Genomic DNA, 22263 nt, shown 5'->3' with positions numbered 1-22263 from the left:
TAAGAGGCGATCAGATAGTGTCCGTTTGAGGGCGTCGCAGCAGCGTATATACAACGTTGCCCGACTCCGATACAAGCACCGACATGTAGGTAAAGTATTAGAGTTGCACTTGTGTCCTTCCTACGAGCGAGCAGTAAACGCAGAAACGTGAATTATGGCGACGTTATTACCGTATGCATCCAAATAAGAGCATCGTGCTACTATTCTTTTCATGGCCGATGAAGGACAAGTGAAGAACGAACAATGTGTATGGGGCAGCATATATGTCTGAAGCCACCGTTGTGGAATGGTCTGCCATGAGGTGCAGCTGCTTCATGACAACGCACGTCCCCATATGGCAAATGACATAACGCAGAAGTTACGCCAATTCTAATTGGAGACACTCGATCCCTCGCCCTGTAGGAAAGTTATCACGCCTTTGGCCCCTTAAAGAAAGGTCTTGAAGGGAAGACAATTCCTTTCGTAGAGGATGTGCAGCAGGCAGTTACGGACTTCTTCACGCAGCAGGACACGATGTTTTACCAGTCATGTATCCTCAAACTGGTGCGTCGCTGCGACGATTGTCTCAAAGTTCCGTATGATTTTGCGTGACTGTCATACGCAGTATAGACACTACGTCATTCAGATAGAAACTTCTTAATCGCCCCTCATACGGCACAGTAAAAAAGTCACGGGAAATATCTGAGGGTGATTCTTCGCCCTGCTCTCGATTTGATTTTATTAATATATGAAAACAAATAACTATTACTTTTTCTCTTCTGCAGTACGTCATGATACAAAAAGGAAAATGATAGTTGATTAATACATGCACACTACGCTACAGTTATTTGAAATAGCTCAGCATCCAGTAGCTTTACTAAGGGAAATGTTGTTATAAGAGGTGAACATCAGGTCGTGGCAATAGTGGCAGTTGTCTTTTAATACAAATAAATGTACTATATTGATCCTAAACAGTTGTAGGAAAAACGGCTACCAGATTGAGATGGAATGAAATAAAAATAAAGGAGAATAACATAGCTTAAAAAACATTCGTTCTAGCGAAATTTGCCTATTGTTTCTGGGCCTGAGACCCTTGCCTGAAAAGTGTAACAGAAAATCGAAAGAAGACCAGTGCATTAGTTAGGGGTTCATACAGCCGCAAGGGTTTTGTTAGACATTTAAAATAAGTTGTGTGGCGTAAGTTATCTATGTGACATTCGGGAGCGGACTGCAGATTGCAACAGTGTTCAAGTACGTACTTAATTTTGTAATGGAAACAGTTTGGTAGTTTCTTAGGTTTAGTAGTTGCATAGTCAACGCATGTAATGCAGCGGAATTGGCAGTACGCTTAGAATTAGGAGGAGGTTGATGGTAAGTGAATACTGTGTTTTTGTGTGGCGATGAATCCTTCAGTATTCCTAATTGATAATGTGACGACTTTGTGCATGATGTGGAAAAATACCAGTAATGCTAAGTGTGCTGCTACTGATATATGTGACGACGTGAAGATGCGTATAGAAATTTCATTTTTGTTTCTTTGTTTGGAATTACAGCACGTCGAGGTAGACTTACGCAGACCCAAGGGATCTAGCAACGCAGAGTGTTGGAATTTTTCACCATAGAAGACAGAGTGCACCACTACTGGCTCTGTGTATTTTAATGTGTTAAAAAGCGGTGTGTTGAATACGTGTCCGTACATTGACGCGCCATTTCTCAGGTAAATGACTATCGTTGACTTTACCAGACGCTAAGTATGAAGGATGTTGCTAATTAGGGCCTGTGTAGACAATGTAATGTAACCATGGGTTGAATTTATCTATTACTGGAATTTATGTTAGATGTAAATCTTCTGTTGCAGTTTAATTGATGTCCTGAAATCGTTTACATAACGGTAGGACGCGATAGAAGCGCCACAGATTAGTCCAACCATCATCATTGCCGAGGTCGGATTGCCTGAGGGTGCCGAAGATACAGATAGTCCTAACGTAGGTGCAGCCACATCGAAGGGGTGTCTATGGGGATGCAACACAAGCCTGTGGTTCCTGAAGAGGAGCAACAGCCTTTTCAGTAACTGCATGCCTTAGCCTTTCTATGGTGTCACAGTGAACGGATGAAATCAAGGTGAAACTACAGCTTTTATATTTCGCGAAGGCATGCATGTCTTCTGTATGGTTAAATTATGATGGCACCCTCTTGGGTAAATACTCATCCATTCAAATCTCCTGGAGGGAGCCCGCCTGCTTAACTCGGTGGTAACATGCTTTTCTCCAGTCCAGTGGGACCAGGGTCGATTCCCGGCCGCGTTGGAGATAGTGTTTGTTCGTGGACCGAGTGTTGTGTTGTCTTCATCATCACTTCATCCTCATCACCGGCGCGCAAGTCGCCCTATGTGGAGTCGACTGAAATAAGACTTGCACTTGGCGGCCGAACTTCCCCGGATGCGGCCTCCCGGCCAACATTGCCATACGCGTATTTCCACTTTTTTTTTCCAGGAGGGAGATATTTAGGAAGATATCGTCATCAGGAAAAACAAAACTGGCACTCTACGGGTCAGAGCAAGCAATGTTAGATCCGTTAACCAGGTCGGAAAGTTAGAGAGGGAAACTGATCGGTTTAATTTACTATGTCAGCTACCGAAGTGCGATGGCAGAAAAAACATAACTTCTGTTCGTGTGAGTAAAGGATTACAAATGAGAAATCAAATACGGGTAATGCTGGAGTTGGTCTAATGATGTGTTACAATGTAAAAAATCTTCTTTTTCCAAAAGTCTTTCAATTTCCTAGATCGCGCACATATGTAAAAGTTAAAACATGATGTCTAGACTACCTTCAGTTGTCAATGCTAACATCAGATCATGCTCGTGTCAGACACAGGATGAACAAAAATTCGATATAACAGTAACAACCGTATCATGCAATAAAATGAACTTTATAAGAGGCAAGTGCAGTGAAAAAATTATTTGTTGTAACAGAACAACAGAAATGAGATTCTACAGCACGCGTCATGAAATCGTAGTTACAAGTAAAATATAAAAGGACCATCGTTACACCTCGTAAATTGCCGAAAGCAAGATGAAATATTGAATACGAAAATGAGAATCCAGGTATAACAACATACATAGATACGAAGCCGACACCCACCACCACAGTACAAGTTTATATATGCCAACTAGCTCCATAGATGATGAAGAGACATAATAAAAGAAAGTAATGACTAGTTAAAAAATAATTCAGATATTTATCGGAGGGGAGAAATTAAACGTGATGAGAGACTAGAATACACTAATGGGAAAAGGACAGAAAGGAGAAAATGGACTAAAAGAAAAGAAGAAAAGAAGAATCCCCCTGGTAGAATTTTGCTCGGAGCATAATTTAACTGTTGCTAACACTTCGTTTAAGAATCATGTAATAATGCTGTAGACATAGAAAAGGCTAGAGATACTTGATGGCTTCAGAATCATTAAAGTATAAGACACAGATTTCAAAACCATTAACCATACTTTGAAGTGTAAGATACACTACTGGCCATTACAATTGCTACGCCACGAAGATGACGTTCTACAGACGCGAAATTTAACCGACAGGAAGAAGATGCTGTGATACGCAAATGATTAGCTTAGCAGAGCATTCACACAAGTTTGGCGCCGGTATTGACATGAGGAAAGTTTCCAACCGATTTCTCATACACAAACAGCAGTTGACCGGCGTTACCTGGTGAAACGTTATTGTGATGCCTCGTGTAAGGAGGAGAAATGTTTACTATCAGGTTTCTGACTTTTATGAAGGTCGAATTGTAGCCTATCGCGATTGCGGTTTATCGTATCGCGACATTGCCACTCGCGTTGGTCGAGATCCAATGCTTCTTAGCAGAATATGGAATCGATGGGTTCAGGAGGGTAATATGGAACGCCCTGCTGGATCCCAACGATCTCTTATCACTAGCAGTCGAGATGAAAGGCATCTTATCCGCATAGCTGTAACGGATCGTGCAGCCACGTCTCGATCCCTGAGTCAACAGATGGGGACGTTTGCAAGACAACAACCATCTGCACGAACAGTTCGATGACGTTTGCAGCAGCATTGACTATCAGCTCGGAGACCATGGCTGCGGTTACTCTTGACGCTGCATCACAGACAGGAGCGCCTGCGATGGTGTACTCAACGACGAACCTGGGTGCACGAATGGCAAAACGTCATTTTTTCGGATAAATCCAGGCTCTCTTTTCAGCATCATGATGGTCGCATCCGTGTTTGGCCACATCACGGTGAACGCACATTGGAAGCGTGTATTCGTCATCGCCATACTGGCGTATCACCCGGCGTGATGATACGGGGTGCCATTGCTTACACGTCTCCGTTACTCTTGTTTGCATTGAGAGCATTTTTACAGTGGACGTTACAAAAATATGTTCAAATGTGTGGGAAATCTTACGGGACTCAACTGCTATGGTCATCAGCCCCTAAGCTTACACACTACTTAACCTAAATTATCCTTCAGACAAACACTCACACATGCCCGAGGGAGGACTCGAACCTCCGCCGGGACGTTACATTTCAATGTGTTACGACCCGTCGCTCTACCCCTCATTCGATCCCTGCAAAACGCTACATTTCAGCAGGATAATGCACGACCGCATGTTGCAGGCCCTGTACGGGCCTTTCTGGACACATAAAATGTTCGACTGCTGCCCTGGCCAGCACAAGCTCCAGATCTCTAACCAACTGAAATCGTGTAGTCAATGGTGGCCGAGCAACTGGCTCGTCACAATACGCCAGTCACTACTCTTGAAGAACTGTGGTATCGTGTTGAAGCTGCATAGGCAGCTGTACCTGTACACGCCATCCAAGCTTTGTTTGACTCAATGCCCAGGCGTATCAAGGCCGTTATTACGGCCAAAGTTAGTTCGTCTGGGTACTCATTTCTCAGGATCTATGCACCCAAATTGCGTGAAAAAGTAATCACATGTCAGTTCTAGTATAATATATTTGTCCAATGAATACCCGTTTATCATCTGCATTTCTTCTTGGTGTAGCAATTTTAATGGCCAATAGCGTATTTCCAGGGGCACTTAATTCGTTATGAATTATACAATAACGTGTAATAAACTGGGGAAAAGGAATGAAATTAAGGAGATGGAGTCTGGGTCAGTTGAAAGAACCAGTGGTTGAGAGTTTCAGGGTGATCATGAAGCAACGTTTAACTAAATTAGTGTAATTAAATACAGCTGAAGACAAATAGGTAGCTTTGAGAGATGAAATAATAAAGGCAGATGATCAGGCACGTAAGAAGACGATATCTAGTAGAAATTCTTAGACGACATCAGGTATGCTGCGAGAAGATGGGAGAAGCTACGAAAAGTGGTAAATCTGCTATCTGAGCAGCAAAATAACTGATGACGGGCGAATAGGGAGGATATAAAACGCATACATTTCTGTAGAAGAGGAATTTTAGATCAAACATAAATTTGAGTGTTAAGACGACTTTTATGAAGGTATTTATTGTCTGTAGTGTAGCGTTGAACGGAAGTAAAACATGGACGATAAGCAGTCCTGACAAGAAGAGAATAGAATGTTTTGAAATGTGGTGCTATAGAAGACTGCTGAAGATTAGACGGGTGGATCGCGTAACTAATGAGGAGGTACTGATTCGAACTGTTGAGAAAGGAAGTTTGTGGCATAACTGTGCTAAATGAAGGGGTCGGTTGTTAGTATACAACCTGAGGCATCAAGAAAGTGTTGGTTTGGTATTAGAGCGAATATTTGTAGAGGAAGACCAACGGGTGAATGCAGTAAGCAGAATCAAATGGGTCTATGTTGAATTAACTATTCGGAGATGAAGAGACTTGCAAGGGATAGAATAGACTGGAGAGCTGCATCGAACCCCTCTTCGGACTGAAGTAATAAAGAAAGTCACTCACAATATTTCAGAGATTTACTGAAGCTTGTGACTAATACGTACATGCGTAAAAACGTAACATTTGGATTCGAATCGATTAGCGCTCTGAATTTAACGTAAATGGGTATTTTGTTATCCTAGTTCATACTAGAAAATTAATTCTTTCTAATCAATTAAGATTTGTTTCTCTGTCTTAACCTTAGCAATAGCAATATATTTTCCATAACGGTTAGTGTCGAGGGGACGAGGGGAGATGGGAGAGGGGCGGGAGTAAACATAATGTCAACCACAAAAAAAATAAAAAATGAAAAAATCAAATTTACTAAACTGTTTTCAACTTCCATTAACATCATTTTAAATAGATAATAATGTGTAAGTTTGAGCCAGAACCTGAAAATATCTGTCAGTCCTGTATTAGTAACACCAACCCATTTTCGTAATGTGTACGCAGAGGGGTGAGGTTCTTCATGTCCGCCGCAAAAAATTTAATAGAAATACAGATGACGATGACTGTCTTTAACGTTTATCGACAACACACTTTTAAAAGATACATAGATGTGTAAGCAGTGTTATGGACTTGAAGCTTGAATACTGCGAAAAGTCGCATTCACTAATAAGTCTTAAAATTTTACGTTACGTTTGACTGAAAAGTTTAAAACAATTACAAAATCTGCTATAAGAGATGATGGAAACAATAAATATTTTTTCAAAATTTTAAAATTCAGTGTACATGAGTATATTACAACATTTTCAAAAGGTGGGCATATAGTAACCCCCCCCCCCCCCCCCCCCCCCCCCGCCCCAGCCTGTTGCTGCGGTTGAGCTTACTGCTTTTAATTAATTGCTGTAAGCTCAAGCAGAAACCAGTAATAATTGATTACAATGGCTGCTGCGAAAGATGATCATTCCATGTCAAGCACTTTCCAATTAAATTACTTATTTCAGTAAGCTTAAGACAGAAAAATCAATAATAACTGATTATAGCAGATGCTGCTGCTGCGGATGGAAAGGCCAGCAAAAGGAATTCGTTGCAATATTATATCAGAGAATGAAAGCAGGATAGAAAACATTTTAGTTTACCGTATTATAGAATGCACGGTGTTCATTACAATCACTGTTTTAATGAGTGCAAAGATGGCATGACACAGTTTCAAATTTAATAAAGTAATTAATGCGCTGCTAATTGTTCTGTAACAGTTTTACAAAAACCCGCATTTGCGTTGAATGGGAAAACAAAAAATTCTGCCGAACGATTGTTTTGGGACCGATTTTTAATTACATACGATTATAGGTCATATAAAAAAGCGTATATGTAGTATATACTAGTCAGAGTTTTTTAGCTGCAAGTAACACCGTGTCGCATAATTTGATTTGGTGAAATAGGAAACAAATGATTCACATTCCAGATCCACAAAAGTGCCTTCCTTGAGTGAAAGATACTATCATTTCATGCTTACTGGTCATCAGCGCTGACTGACGCCCATTGGAGACGGTGCTTTATGAGGGCTTGCTTTGTCTAGCTGCTCTTTCGACTGACGCCTGGTCAAGAGACTTATACGGTTAAATGCAAGCTACAGAATCATTTCGCCTGCTGAACAAGAGTAGTTGCACTCCTTAGGGCTGAGATGCACGCTGACCAGCAAAGCGCTAGGCTGATGTGAAATGCTGCTCTCAGGCTTGGCCATTTCACTCCTTCACTCCCTGAGAAAATTTCAGGTTTCTGATGTGCTGTGAATTAGTTAAAACAACATGTTACAACTGAGTACACCGCATCCGTGCCCTACGGTGCGCGCGATCCCCTACCTTTTTACACTTTTCACGCTGTCTGTTCTTCTACTCTGAAGACGTCAGTACTGGACGTATGGCGACTGGTACGCCCACTGCACTTTGTTTCCGGTCCATTGGCTGGAATACCGGCCGGGCGGACGACTCTCCGCTGGTGGCGGAATTAGGTCACACAAGCGATACCAGTATTAAAACAGTTTCCTAGCTCGCTTTTCCCATTACCACGACTCTATGCTGATTCCCGCTGTAGTATTGCTTAATAAGCTGGAATAACTGCTCTGTGCTGAATGCGCCCATTCCGCTGTTACCACTGTTACCACGTCAAATGAACTAATTATCAGGTGGATCAAGAGTAACACTTAGATTCCTGGCTGTCAGTTTTGAAACGGATTATCGTGTGGACAGATCGGAGGATACGTTAGGCTCAGAGTCGTAAACCCTGTTACTACCGCTAGTAGCCGACAGATTCGCCCAGTTACATGACACTGTAGTTCAACAGTATTCTGCTGTTCTGTAAGTGTAACCATGTGTTTGCTTGGACTCTGAAAAACTTACGTTGAGACAGTAAATGGCTTGGTGCAAATGGCTCTCAGCACTATGGGACTTAACATCTCAGGTCATCAATCCCCTAGAACGTAGAACTACTTAAACCTAACTAACCTAAGGACATCACACACATCCATGCCCGAGGCAGGATTCGAACCTGTGACCGTAGCATTCGCGCGGTTCCAGATTGAAGCGCCTAGAACCGCTCGGCCACCAATGGCCAACGTTGAGACAGTAACATCAGTTACTTACGCTGCTATAGCTGATTGCGATGTTTATTCATGGTGCACTTATTCCACTACCAATGCGCTCATTTGCTGTCCCCTATGACCATTGAATTCATGCCAGTTAATGGCCATATGAGTGACTCCAGACTGAAGAGCCTATACCTTAGTAGAGGCAGAGACGTCTTTAGGATGTGGGGCGAGTGGGAGGGGGGGGGGGAGGGAAGGGGAAGGGAGTAAGCAGGGCGAAAGTACCCCGGGGCCGGGCCCCCGAAGCGGATCAATCAAAAATTTGCAACTATGATTTTGAACTCTCAGTTTGCTAGAGACATCTCTTCTAAGGGTCGTCAGGCCCATTTTCTTTCACGCAAAAGTCAGTGGTTTGTTTCCCGTTGAAAAAGAAACATTAAGGGGAATTTTACCTGTCCATTAGACAGAGCGCTGTCAGATTCGTGTAGTCCGATATTCGTTTTATCGATATGTATTAACAGGGTCAGTAAAACAGGATATACTTACGGCAATCCAGCAGCGATTCAGTAGCGCTGCATTCTTCTCGATAGCAGTCGACGTGGGTCAGGGCAGTGCTATCGATGCTGGATTACCGATTATTCTTCGAGTTTTACTGTCCCTGCTAATACATATTTGCATATTAGATATTGCACTAGGCTAAACTAGAACCGCTCTAACGAATGCGCACGTAAAATTTCGCTTTAAAAATCATCTTGTTTGCACTTGGAAACAAACCGACGCTTTCCGTCCCCACTGAGCTTTGAATGATAGACATGATGAGCACTGTTTGTATGGGGTGACACACACACACACACACACACACACACAGACACACACACACACACACACACACGCACGCACATTGAAAGGAAACCCTTTCGCAACTGTGTCTCCTTGAGGTGCTCGTGCTCGTTCGTTACGCCTCCGTGGCGTGCATGCGGCGAAGAGATCACTTTTTTCGGAGTTGCTTTTCATTATAGTTCCCAAAGACGGGTCGTTTTAAAAGAAAATATTGCATCGTCACTTCACGGGCCATCGGGAACGAGATATTCTACTACTATAGATATCGTGTGTCCATTTGCTAGGAATTTACGTGATTATAAAGGGCGACTGATGATGCTTTTACCCTCAGTTTTACTCTTGAGTCATATTCTGGAGAGGATTCAGAAGTATCTGAACTCATTTCAGTGTGCATGATCTCTTCAGTGTGCAATGTGGTATAAAGTTTTAGCTGCAATAAACATGTGTAGCTTTACGCTTCAATCAAGTGACGTAACGATAGTCGACGGCCGGGCTGGCAGAGCGGTTCTAGTCGCTACAGTCTCGAACCGCCCGACCGCTACCGTTGCAGGTTCGAATTCTTCCTCGGTCATGGATGTGTGTTATGTCCTTAGGTTGGTTAGGTTTAAGTAGTTCTAAGTTCTGGGGGACTGATGACCTCAGAAGTTAAGTCCCATAGTGCTCAGAGCCGTTTGAACCATTTTTGACGTAACGATAGTCATTGAAACCGGCATTACTGACACTCTCGTAGAAGATTGCTTGGGAGACTATTTATGAAGAAAATTGCAACGTAGCAGGAGAAACCTAATTTGAATGTAACGATTTGAGGTACAGTGGAACGGAAAGGCCAAAGAAAACGCTTTGTAGATGAAATGCTGTTACAAGATTTAAAGCTGAGAGGAGAGGTCGGTTTTACACTGTTTTCGACGTTTTTCTTGATACAGTTGTAAGAACCTTAAATAAGGTCTGCTGCCATATACAACATGATGGACGCATTTTGGTTTCTTATGGAACTAACTATACCTAGACGATTCTAGACTGCCAGTGCGCGTAGAGAACATCGCATTTCTGTACAGCGTAGACGACAAAACACAGAATTTTTTAAGAAGAAATTTTACGGTTATAAAAGATTCAAAGATAATTTGGGTCTTGGCCATTTCCACTTGTGTTGCCCCATTGCTCTTCATAAGCCCAATTTTAATACATTTCCAAATCCACTGAAGCACCGAAGAAACTGGTATACGCATACGTATTCAAATACAGAGATAATTAAGCAGGTAGAATTTGGAATTGCGGTCGGCAACGCCTATATAAGACAACAAGTGTCTGGCGGAGTAGTTAGATCGGTTACTGCTGCTACAATGGCAGGTTATCAAGATTTAAGTGAGTTTGAACATGGTGTTATAGTCAGAGCAAGAGCTATGGTACACAGTATCTCCGAGGTAGTGAACAAGTGAGGATTTTCCCGTACCACCATTTCACGAAAGGACTGTGAATATAAGGGACCCGGTAAAACATCAAATCTCCGACATAGCTGCGACCGGAGAAAGATCCTGAAAGAACGGGACCAACGACGACTGAAGACAATCGTTCAACGTCACAGAAGTGCGACCATTCCGTAAATTGCTGCAGAATTCAATTCTGGGCCATCAACAAGTCTAAGCGAGCGAACCATTCAACGAGACATCGTCGATATGGACTTTCGGCGCCGAAGGCCCACTCGTGTACCCTTGCTGACTGCTCGACACAAAGCTTCACGTCTCGCCTGGGCCAGTCAACACTGATTGATCTGTTGTGAAACACGTGGCCTGTTCGGACGAGTCTCTTTTCAGATTGTGTCGATCGGCTGTACGGTAGGGATAAGGAGACAATCCCATGAATCTATGGCCCCTGGATGTCCGCAGGAGACTGTTCAAGGTAGTGGAGGCTCTTTGGTGGCGTCGGGCTTGTGCAGTTGGAGTGATTGGGACGCCTGATACGTGCAGATACGACTGTGACAGGTAAAAGTACGTACAATCCTATCTGATCACCTACATCCATTGATGTCCAATATGCATTCTGATGGACTTGGGCAATTCCAACAGGACAATGTGACATCCCACGCCTCCAGAATTGCTGTAGAGTGGCTACAAGAACACTCTTCTGAGATTAAACACATCCGCTGGCCACCATATTCCCCAGACATGAACATTATTGAGCGTATCTAGGATGCCTTGCAACGGGCTGTTCAGAAGAGATCTCTACCCGCTTCTACTCTTCCGGATTGATGATGATGGCGTCAATTCCCTCCAACACTACTTCAGGCATTAGTCGAGTCCAAGCGAAGTCGTGTTGCGGCACTACTGCGTGTTCGCGGTCGTGGCGGCGCTGCATGATTTTAGGCTGGTATACCAGTTTCTTTGGCTCTTTAGTGTATAATGGTAGCCTTAAGAATTTTCAGCATTTTGCCTGTAACTGTTGCGCAAGTGGAGCAGTCATTCAGGTTTCTTTCAAGAATTAAGAATTGTTTGTGAACTACAGTGGGGCAAGAGCGACTTGTTGAACTCGCAATAATCGCAATGGAGCTAGAGTTAGCCCGCTTATTAGATTAAACCGGCTTCATGTAACGGTTTGTATCTAGAAAAGCTACAAAGAAAGTATGTAAATTTCGTAATGTACCGGATTTGTGAGAACTTGAGTATTAATAACGTTTCCTAAAAAGGTGTGGTTTGATTTTTGCATTAGAATTTTTTTTTACTTTATCCAAAAAGGTGGCCAAGTGCGAGTAGGACTCACGCACTGAGGGTTCCATACGAACTTACTTCTGTGCATGTAAATACAGTTCATCCATCCAGGGAATCAAGAATCGCAACAATTTTGGCCAGTTATCGACATGGATACTGGCAAGATATTGGTCCCGGGAATTGTGAGACCGTATCAAAATATCTACCGTAGTTCCTCACACTAGCCCAGACATACTAAAAGAAACGAGCGGAGGACTTCAGTTTACATTGTAAAAATAGAATATTTAATAAAACATTTCGTGTGCTTACTAAAAAGAAATCAAATGTGAGTGAAATGTTATGGGACTTAACTGCTAAAGTCATCAGTCCCTAAGCTTACACACTACTTAACCTAAATTATCCTAAGGACAAACACACACACCCATGCCCGAGGGAGGACTCGAACCTCCGCCGGGACCAGCCGCACAGTCCATGACTGCAGCGCCCAAGACCGCTCGGCTAATCCCGCGCGGCTTGCTTACGAAGACATGAATGCAACTCACATTTTATGTTTGATGAATGCAGTATATAGTATGTTCAAAGGGCAAAAAGTACTTTCTATATGATATAATTGCAGTTTAACACGTTTCAAGTTTTTCGCTTTATTTTCACTCTGAAACCATGCTTCTTGACGAATTTCATGATTCTAGGCCAACGGGGAGGACCCTAAGGGGTTTTGACGAGTGACTTATCGGGCATAAAAGTATGTGACGTAAATGGCTGTATCTTACGACTGAAGTGACTTAGAAGCTTGACATTTTTACACGGCCAAGTGACTATAAACCTTAAAATGGGGTTTAAATCTGAATTTGATACGTCTACCTGTTCTTGAGAAAAGATGCTCTTATCAGTCTGACTGAGATACAGACAGACGGACAACAGAACGATCCCGTAAGTTCCATTTTTACAGACTAAGGCACGGAGACCTAACAAACGAAGTGAGAAACAAGAACGTTGGGAAAGCAGCATAAGAATTCTTACCCACGGCCCGAAAAGTCTAGCGCCAGCACTGGGAGTACATACGTGGCTGTGTGGACTGGACTGGCTCCTTCGGACGCAGGAATCGACATAAATATAGGGTCTTTGTAAATGAATGGTGCGGCACTAAAAATTAATAATAAACAGGTTTACTAAGTTATACGGGTAAACCTTACAGCGCAATGAGTAGCAACTGTCCAGTTTTTGATGCAGCCCTTCAATATGTGCAACTGTGTCACATTACACACATCTACACGGCAACCAAATTCGCCCCACACTCGGTGTAGAGTGTCCTCCGTTATGGTGTGGGGTGCATGCTTTAACCGATCACACAATGCCTCAAAGGACCCGGGCACTGGCGGTACATAAACCTGTCTTTCACCAAGCCCCACACACAAAAATCGCAGGGTGTTAAATCCAGCGAACAGGACGTCCGGGAGAAGTTTGTTGTATACGTTTGTAGCTGGCCCAGCCCAGCGTTTGTGAAGAACATAATTAAGAAACTCTTGTACATTCCTGTGAAAAAGGGGCGGATCACCGTAAAGCTGCACAATGTAATCACCATAACGTGTTTAGCTATAGCGACAATCAGGTTTTCAACATGTGTCGAAATGAGCTACCCCTCACTGTGAGCCATTCAATTTGTCGCGTGGCATCGCGTAGAAAACGTTCACTTTTGGAGAGTCATGCTGATGCTCTGTCACGGTGCGTAGTTTGTCTCTTCCGCAGATAGGGATATTATGTTTGTTCATCTTGCAAGTTGCATGGAAAGTGGCTTCATAGCAGTGGATGAATATTTTTATTTTTTTATTTTTTTTTTTTTTTGTTTTTTATTTTTACAAAACCAGCCTCTTCCATTTTTAACTCTTCCCCTTCTCACGAACTGCCGGCACAGCCTACTTACGTTATACTTGCGTGGTGGTTCATTCCTAGACCGTGCGAGATACTCACGCCGCACGTTTCCTGATGCGACGCCATCTTAGGAACAGACGCTACATCTGCGCATAAAGCATGACAAGCGAACGCCGGGTAGCACACACAAAACTAGGACAGTTACGCTGCATATGCTGTAAGGTTTGCTCATGTAAAGTAATAAATCGATATATAATTGATTTTTAAAACCATACTACTCATTTATAATTTCTCTGCTTTATGCCTGCAACCATGCCGCAGTTCGGCAGGAATAAGACGATATATATGACTGAAGCCATACTAAGTGAGGAGGCACGGTAGGAATTCATCAGATTTCACAGTCGTCATCATCTTGTTGATTTGCTTCTCTAAAGTTCAGACTGTCCAAAACGAAAGTCTGCTGTTGTCTGTTAGTCTTTGACAGATAGATGGCGTATGACGATCGTTCTATGGTGGAATTCATTACTAGTGCTGCTGACGCTGATGACATGTAAGCAACATGTGATCAGTTATGGAGAGCGTCCGTTAGCAGTAACTGATCTACAGAGTCAATGTGTACGACGATACTTACCTGATCGGATTAACTTATGATCACAAACGTCTCACCTGATCCGTGCATGTTTGGTTGGTCCAGATCGCACTTTCCAATTTGGCGTCAATGGCTGGTCGTTAAACACAACGCCTTTCGGACGCCTTCATCATTGATATGCAACTCGTGTTATAGCATGAGGATGTGAGGCCAGAGTTAAGGGGGAGTGACAACTTGGCAATCCCATTTTCCTGGGCCCTCTGATTTTACTGTCACCAGTAGTTCTCCCTGATTATCGTTAAGTGTAAGGTGCAACGAAAACTAGATGCCTAATAACGTTTCTGCTGCATTGGGTGACTGCTCCTGCCAACAAAACGCGCATAGCACACTACTTCGCGTGAATCTTGCCGCCTAAAGTAGAAGTATCCACTACAAAAATTGACTTCCTGCCTCTATATCGCTGGATATGCGGGACGGTATATTCAGGATCATTTACTTAGGAAACCAGGTACCATCCCGAGATTAGAATGGACGTAAGCGGGACTGAGAGCTGAGGGTACTCCCCAGACTGTTTTGAGAGTCCGGCTCCGTCAGTTAGTTAATATCATAGCGTTCCTAACGTGTGGGTAATCCCAGGTAGTTGGTAACCCTAAAGTTGCTGCTTAGTTACTCGGCCAACTGATTGATCATAGTCACCCAACACAGTATATCTAGGGCATAAACATTTGGGAACTTGAGTGGGCCTCTTCAGGAAGAAGCATTAAGATTTCATCCATCACTGAAGACAGGAAGAGAGTGATTCTGCCGTACGAACGAGGCACATCCGTAGTTGCAGCTCACAGTCACATTAAACTTCACTACTTCACTAAACTCCCTCGAATGCGTCTAATCCATTTAGTCTTACTGGAACAATGTTTTCGTGTTTTTCTATGACCTGTCATTGTCACTAGTGTTCTACACTTCAGCTAAGTTTCATCACGTCTGCCACATAAGTCTTCCAGTTCCCATCACTTCATGTAACCATTTGATTTGTAGAAAGTAGTGAACATAAATGCCATTGTCTTCAAGCCGTTATATTTATTTACGTCGTGCTACATTGTATCAGCTGGCAGTTCTGGAAACAAAACAGGCATAAAACACGAGAGCAGTACTTTCCCCCATAAATGCACTGTCAAGGGACCACTATTGTGTACACAGTTTATGACCCGCTCAAATACCCGCCTATATATACAACTGCACAACTTGTCGCGGTCAGCTGTGACGGAGAACAGTAGAAAATGACTGGACTGAGGCTATATACACAGGTATGTCGTTTTTTCCGAGTTGTTTACACCTATTAATTGTTTGATGGCTATTCGTCATCAAAGAAACTTGATTCCATGCTAACTTTGAACCTATGTCCCGACTAACTCTGTATTTGGTAGAAGATGTGATTCAGACCCCCTACATGTTTGGACATGTGTTTTCCAGTAAGTACTCGAAATTCGTTGTATCCATTTCCAACAGCTATCGTCGTTTTCCGGGAACGTAGTATCTATCACTGGAACTTAGTTTAATCGCGCTGTGGTGTTTAGAAATGGAAGATTCTCTGATTTTAAAAAAGTCCTCCAGTTTGGGACACCAAACAGGTACGTCCACGACTTTCATTGCCAACAGTTAGTCTCCTCCACCGAAAATGTATTCTTTGTTTCCCTCACAGGCAGGTTGCGTATTGCTATGGAACTGTCATTAAGTTGGAAATATTTGGCAATTTTTCAGCGATTTACACTGTAGAAAATATAGCACTAAGCCTGCATCTTACGGCAAGCGAAGGCACCCATTCCTAAACATTTTACATATACATGTAAGATAATGACATGTGATGAATACAACACCGTCTATTACTAAGGACACGAAACTTGCTTCTAAACGGTTACGTGAGACAAATAAGGGAAGATCGGAGGAGTTTAACAACGTGATGCTAAATCGAAAATTTCTTAACTAAGTGTCGGGAAATTTAGAATTTTCCCCTTTCTCGTTTAACAATGTAAACCAAATGGCAGCAGTTTTCCAGTTTTATAAACTTATAGTGTTGAGGTTCGCATGTACTCTTAAAATGATTCATTTGAGAAATTGGTGCCCTAAATGTGACATCAGACACCTTGACGCTAAAGCGAAGTGTGATATGATGGTGACGTTAACACATATGCTTGCTAAGCAACTGTGTCGTAATATCGAGTACTAGTTCATCTGCTGCGACGATAATGGAAAAACAACCAGATATTATTGTCATATTATGGTCATTTTCCATGACATTACATTTCGCTTAATTATAAGATCATAAGTATTTTTGTGCCATAAATGAACAGTAGTACATGCTAGTTTTAGGGTGCATTAAATTTTTGTGAAAGCACAATTTTCGCATATTGCCTAAAAAGTTCTTAATTTAAAACATACATCGGCAAATATCGAATCGTCGGGGTGTTTGTGTCATCTCGCTGTTAGTCTTCTAGTCTTAGTGATAAAAGTTCGTTTCCAGATATCACTAGCTTAGTCTCACTCCACCTGAAAATATTCCATGATGCATTTCTACTGGCGGCAGTCACATAGACCGACAACGCAAAGTGTTGATTGCGTCAGGCCAAAAGGACTCCACAGTTACACGAAGAAACGGTAGCAGCATGCTTATAAATATATTTATTCGTCTATGTCATTGTTTATATCCGATATATACTACTCGTGAAGAAATTAGTCAAATATTACTGTGTTTTAGAAAGCACAGAGACATTAGGCTACTGGCCTACTTTTGTTTCTATTTCTTTGATATATGATTATTTGATTTGTTTACGTTTTTAATAATGTGTGTTGGAGCGTGTTTATGGTCCAGCCACAAGAATATTTATTTAATTTCAAGTTATTTAAATGTAAATCCAGTACTTACTATGTGTTTCAATATGTTTGTGAGTGTGCATTGGCTTGGAGACGTGGTGGTAGTGCTCTAGCCACTCACAGTGCTCGTTACTACGGTAGGCGACTACCGAAGTCAATGGAGAGACTGGAGAGAAGTGGGGGGGAATCATAGGGTCGCACAGGACACGGGAGAGTGCTGAATGGGAAGACGCGACGGAGGGTCACGGGAAATACTTGGAGAGGGTTGGGCAGTTTGCTCGTGGTTGCGGGAGATAGAAATATTCCGTAGTGCCGACTTGGCACTTGTGAGATATCCGTGGCTTCTGCAGTGAAGACGTAGTATGTGTTTAGAAGTGAATATCTCGCGAGCTATGTTGTTGTTCATAACTAATTACGTGAAGTAGGGATCTATTGTTTCTCTGTTATTCAACAAATTTTTTATTAATTGTTGGACCATCGACACCGATATGTGTTTTGCAGTAGTAAATGGCATTCTTAAAGGTACTTCTGCTATGGTGCTCATCATTTAAAGTCGTTAAAATAGTACCTGAAGATTTTATTTAACTGCAGTCTTTCATTTATAAATTTCTATGTTACGTTCAAAATTCGCAGCTATCGAGTGACCTTCGACCATTCGATTCATGTGTGCATTCATATTGTATTCTGTAGACTCGGCAGTGTTTGGTATGTAATGCAGCAACTACGTATCCCAGCCCCTAGACAACGAAACCAGTCAAATCTTTTAATATTTCAACACATTTCAACTCTGAGTTGAGGGTAGTTGAGGGTCACCATCCTTTTACACTTTGTCCCTAAACGTGTGCAATTTAATACAAATGACAACTTGAGCAAATATATAAAATTATAAACATGAACATTTTCATGCCAGTAATCCATGACAAAATACTGTTTAGTAAATTATACATTTCACATATTTTCTTACCTGAGTCACAAACATATATTAGCAATACACTCTTACAACACACGTCACGATTTCCAAATAGTTTTTGAGTATCACACTTAGATTAAAACGTTTTCATAATTTAGATGTCAGAATGAATAATAGTGTTATATCCTCTAACGGTGTATTTCATAAAATTTAACTTACGATTATTTTCATTTTTTTTTTTTTTAATCATAAAGCCACTACTTAGAGCGCAATATCTGTCAGCTAGAATCAAAAGGTTCAGGACACCCCAATCGAATCCTCCCACCAGCGATAAAGTCAACAGGAAGCACCTTACGGGTTTTGATGAGTGAGTTTCGGCGTATCAAAATGTGTGACATAAATGTCCGTATCTTCTGATTATACTGACTTGGACGCTTAATGAATTCACACCGTAAATGTGACAAATTTCAACTTCGTCCACCCCTTTCTGGAAATACATCATAACAGACGGACAGCTGAATAAAAATTGGCCAAAAAAAATTTTCTCGTGTCTTATATTCGGAAATTAAAAATTTTCGTATTTTTTCCTTTACTTATACTGTAACATCCAGCTTCTTGGCAAAGTTCATGATTGTAGGTCAACAAGAAATACCCAACTGGTTTCGATGAGTGAGTTTGCGACAGACCTGGCCTTATCTTCTGATTGCATTGACTTACAAGCTTAAACGTTTTACACCGCAAAGGCAACATTGACCTTAGCAAGTAAAATAAATTTGACATTGATACGTCCAGCAATTCCAGAGAAAAAGAGTTCTTAACAGTCAGACAGACAGACAAACACACAACAAAGTAACCCTGTAAAGATTCAGTTTTTACCGGCAGAGGTACGGGACTCCAGAAACGGAAAAACCGCTAAAGGTACCGGAAATTGATCCCAGGTCCTCGTCTGTCTTTTGTGGCACCCTTGCAGAACAGATTTTTTTTTCTCCTTTTTCCATATCAGTCTTCTGACTGGTTTGACGCAGCCCGCTACGAATTTGTCTGTGCCAACCATTTCATCTCAGAGTAGCAGTTATATGCTGGATGTATTCTAGTCTCTGCCTTCCCTTACAGCTTTTACTCACCATAATTCCTCTAGTAACAAGGAAATTATTCCCTGTTGCCTTAACAAGCAACTTACCGCCCTGTCCCTTCTTCTTGCCAGTGTTTTGCCTATAACCCTTCCCTCATCAATTCTGCGGGGAAACTTCTCGTTACTTATCTTACTAGTCCACCTAAGATTTAACATTCAAAATGATGGACCCCTTTCTTCCACCTTTCTCCTGTCTTTTCTTTTTTCGCGTTGCCACACGCACATTCAAATGCTGCTATTCTCTTCTGTTACGGCCTCCCACAATGCACGTTTTGCTGCCATACAATGCTGCGCTGCAAACGCACATCCTCAGAAATTTCTTCCCCATTTTAATGCATATGTTTGAAACTAGTAGACTTCTCTTGGCCAGGAATGCCGTTTCTGCCAACGCTGGTTTCCTTTAAGTCCTCTTTGCTTCGCCTGTCATCGTTTTCTTACACCTCTTTTAATTTGAGTACTTCGTTCTTGGTCTCCCACACTTCCTATCCCCTCTTGGTTCTTGTACATACTATACATTACCTGTGTTTCCCTGTAACTTACCAATGTTTCTCAGAATATCAAGCATTTTGCACCATTTTTCAAGGTCGAACGCTTTTCCAGATCTGCTAATCCTACGAAAGTGTCTTTATTTATTTTCATTATTACTTTTATCATCAACTGCAATGTGAGAATTGCCAATCTGGTTGCTTTACCTTTCCGAAAGCCGAACTATTCGTCATCTAACAGATCCTAAATTTTCTTTTCTACTCTTCTGTATATTATTCTTAACTGCAGCTTGGATGCATGAGCTTTTAAGCTGGTTGTGCGATAATTTTCGGAGATGCCGGCCTTTGCTACCTTAGGTATTGTGCCAATATGGTATATCGCGAATCTCATACGTACTACATACCAGCGTCAATAGCGTTTTGGTTCCACTTCTCCCCAATGGTTTTAGAATTTCTGATGGAATGTTATCCATCCCTTTTGCCTTACTTGATTTTAAATCTTCCAAAGCTCTTTCAATTCCTAACTCTAATAATGGTTCTCCTATCTCTTCCCTATCGACTGTTGTTTCTTCTTCTATCACGTCATGAGATAAGCCCTCCCCCTCTTAGAGACAGTCAGTGTACTCTTTCCACCTACTTGCTCTCTCCTACACATTTACAAATGGAATTCTCGTTGGGCTCTTAATGTTACCGCCCTGCTTTTAACCTCACCAAATGTCATTCTAACTTATCTGTATGCTGAGTAACTCCTGACAATCATTTCTTTTTCGACTCCTACCCATTTCCCTACGGCTGAAAGCAAGGGGAAACTACAGCCGTAATTTTTCCCGAGGGCATGCAGCTTCACTGTATGGTTAAGTAATGATGGCGTCCTCTTGGGTAAAATATTCCGGAGGTAAAATAGTCCCCCATTCCGATCTCCGGGCGGGGACTACTCAAGAGGACGTCATTATCAGGAGAAAGAAAACTGGCGTTCTGTGGATCGGAGCGTGGAATGTCAGATCCCATAATCGGGCAGGTAGGTTAGAAAATTTAAAAAGGGAAATGGATAGGTTACAGTTAGATGTAGTAGGAATTAGTGAAGTTCGGTGGCAGGAGGAACAAGACTTTTGGTCAGGTGAATACAAGGTTATAAATACAAAATCAAATAGGGGTAATGCAGAATTAGGTTTAATAATGAATAAAAAAATTGGAGTGCGGGTAAGCTACTACAATCAGCATAGTGAACGCATTATTGTGGCCAAGATAGACACGAAGCCCATGCCTATTACGGTAGTTCAAGTTTATATGCCAACTGGCTCTGCAGATGAAAAATTGATGAAATGTATAATGAGATAAAAGAAATTACTCAGGTAGTGAAGGGGGACGAAAATTTAATAGTCATGCGTGACTGGAATTCGAGAGTAGGAAAAAGGAGAGAAGGAAGCGTAGTGGGTGAATATGGATTGGGGGAGACAAATGAAAGAGGAAACCGTCTGGTAGAATTTTGCACAGAGCATAACTTAATCATAGCTAATACTTGGTTCAAGAATCATAAAAGAAGGTTGTATACATGGAAGAATCCTGGAGATACTAGAAGATATCAGATAGATTATATAATGGTAAGACAGAGATTTAGGAACCAGGTTTTAAATTGTAAGACATTTCCAGGGGCATATGTCGACTCTGACCACAATCTATTGGTTACGAACTGTAGATTAAAACTGAAGAAACTGAAAAAAGGTGGGAATTTAAGGAGATGGCACCTGGATAAACTGAAAGAACCAGAGGTTGTACAGAGTTTCAGGGAGAGCATAAGGGAACAATTGACAGGAATGGGGGAAAGAAATACAGTAGAAGAAGAATGGGTAGCTCTAAGGGATGACGTGGTGAAGGCAGCAGAAGATCAAGTAGGTAAAAAGACAAGGGCTAGTAGAAATCCTTGGGTAACAGAAGAAATATTGAATTTAATTGGTGAAAGGAGAAAATATAAAAACGCAGTAAATGAAGCTGGCAAAAAGGAATACAAATGTCTCAAAAATGATATCGACAGGATGTGCAAAATGGCTAAGCAGAGATGACTAGAGGACAAATGTAAGGATGTAGAGGCTTCTCTCACTGGGGGTAAGATAGATACTGCCTACAGGAAAATTAAAGAGACTTTGGAGAAAGGAGAACCACTTGCATGAATATCAAGAGCTTTGATGGAAACACAGTTCTAAGCACAGAAGGGAAATCAGAAAGGTGGAAGGAGTATATAGAGGGTCTATACAAGGGCGATGTACTTGAGGACAATATTATGGAAATGAAAGAGGTTGTAGATGAAGATGAAATGAGAGATATGATATTGCGTGAAGAGTTTGACAGAGCACTGAAAAACCTGAGTCGAAACAAGGCCCCGGGAGTAGACAACATTCCATTAGAACTACTGACAGCCTTGGGAGAGCCAGTCCTGACAAAACTCTACCATCTGGTGAGCAAGATGTATG

This window comes from Schistocerca piceifrons, chromosome 6 (genome assembly GCF_021461385.2).
Source record: "Schistocerca piceifrons isolate TAMUIC-IGC-003096 chromosome 6, iqSchPice1.1, whole genome shotgun sequence".
NCBI lineage: Eukaryota > Metazoa > Arthropoda > Insecta > Orthoptera > Acrididae > Schistocerca > Schistocerca piceifrons.
The sequence above is the reverse complement of the archived record's forward strand: the minus strand, read 5'-3'. Positions refer to the sequence as shown.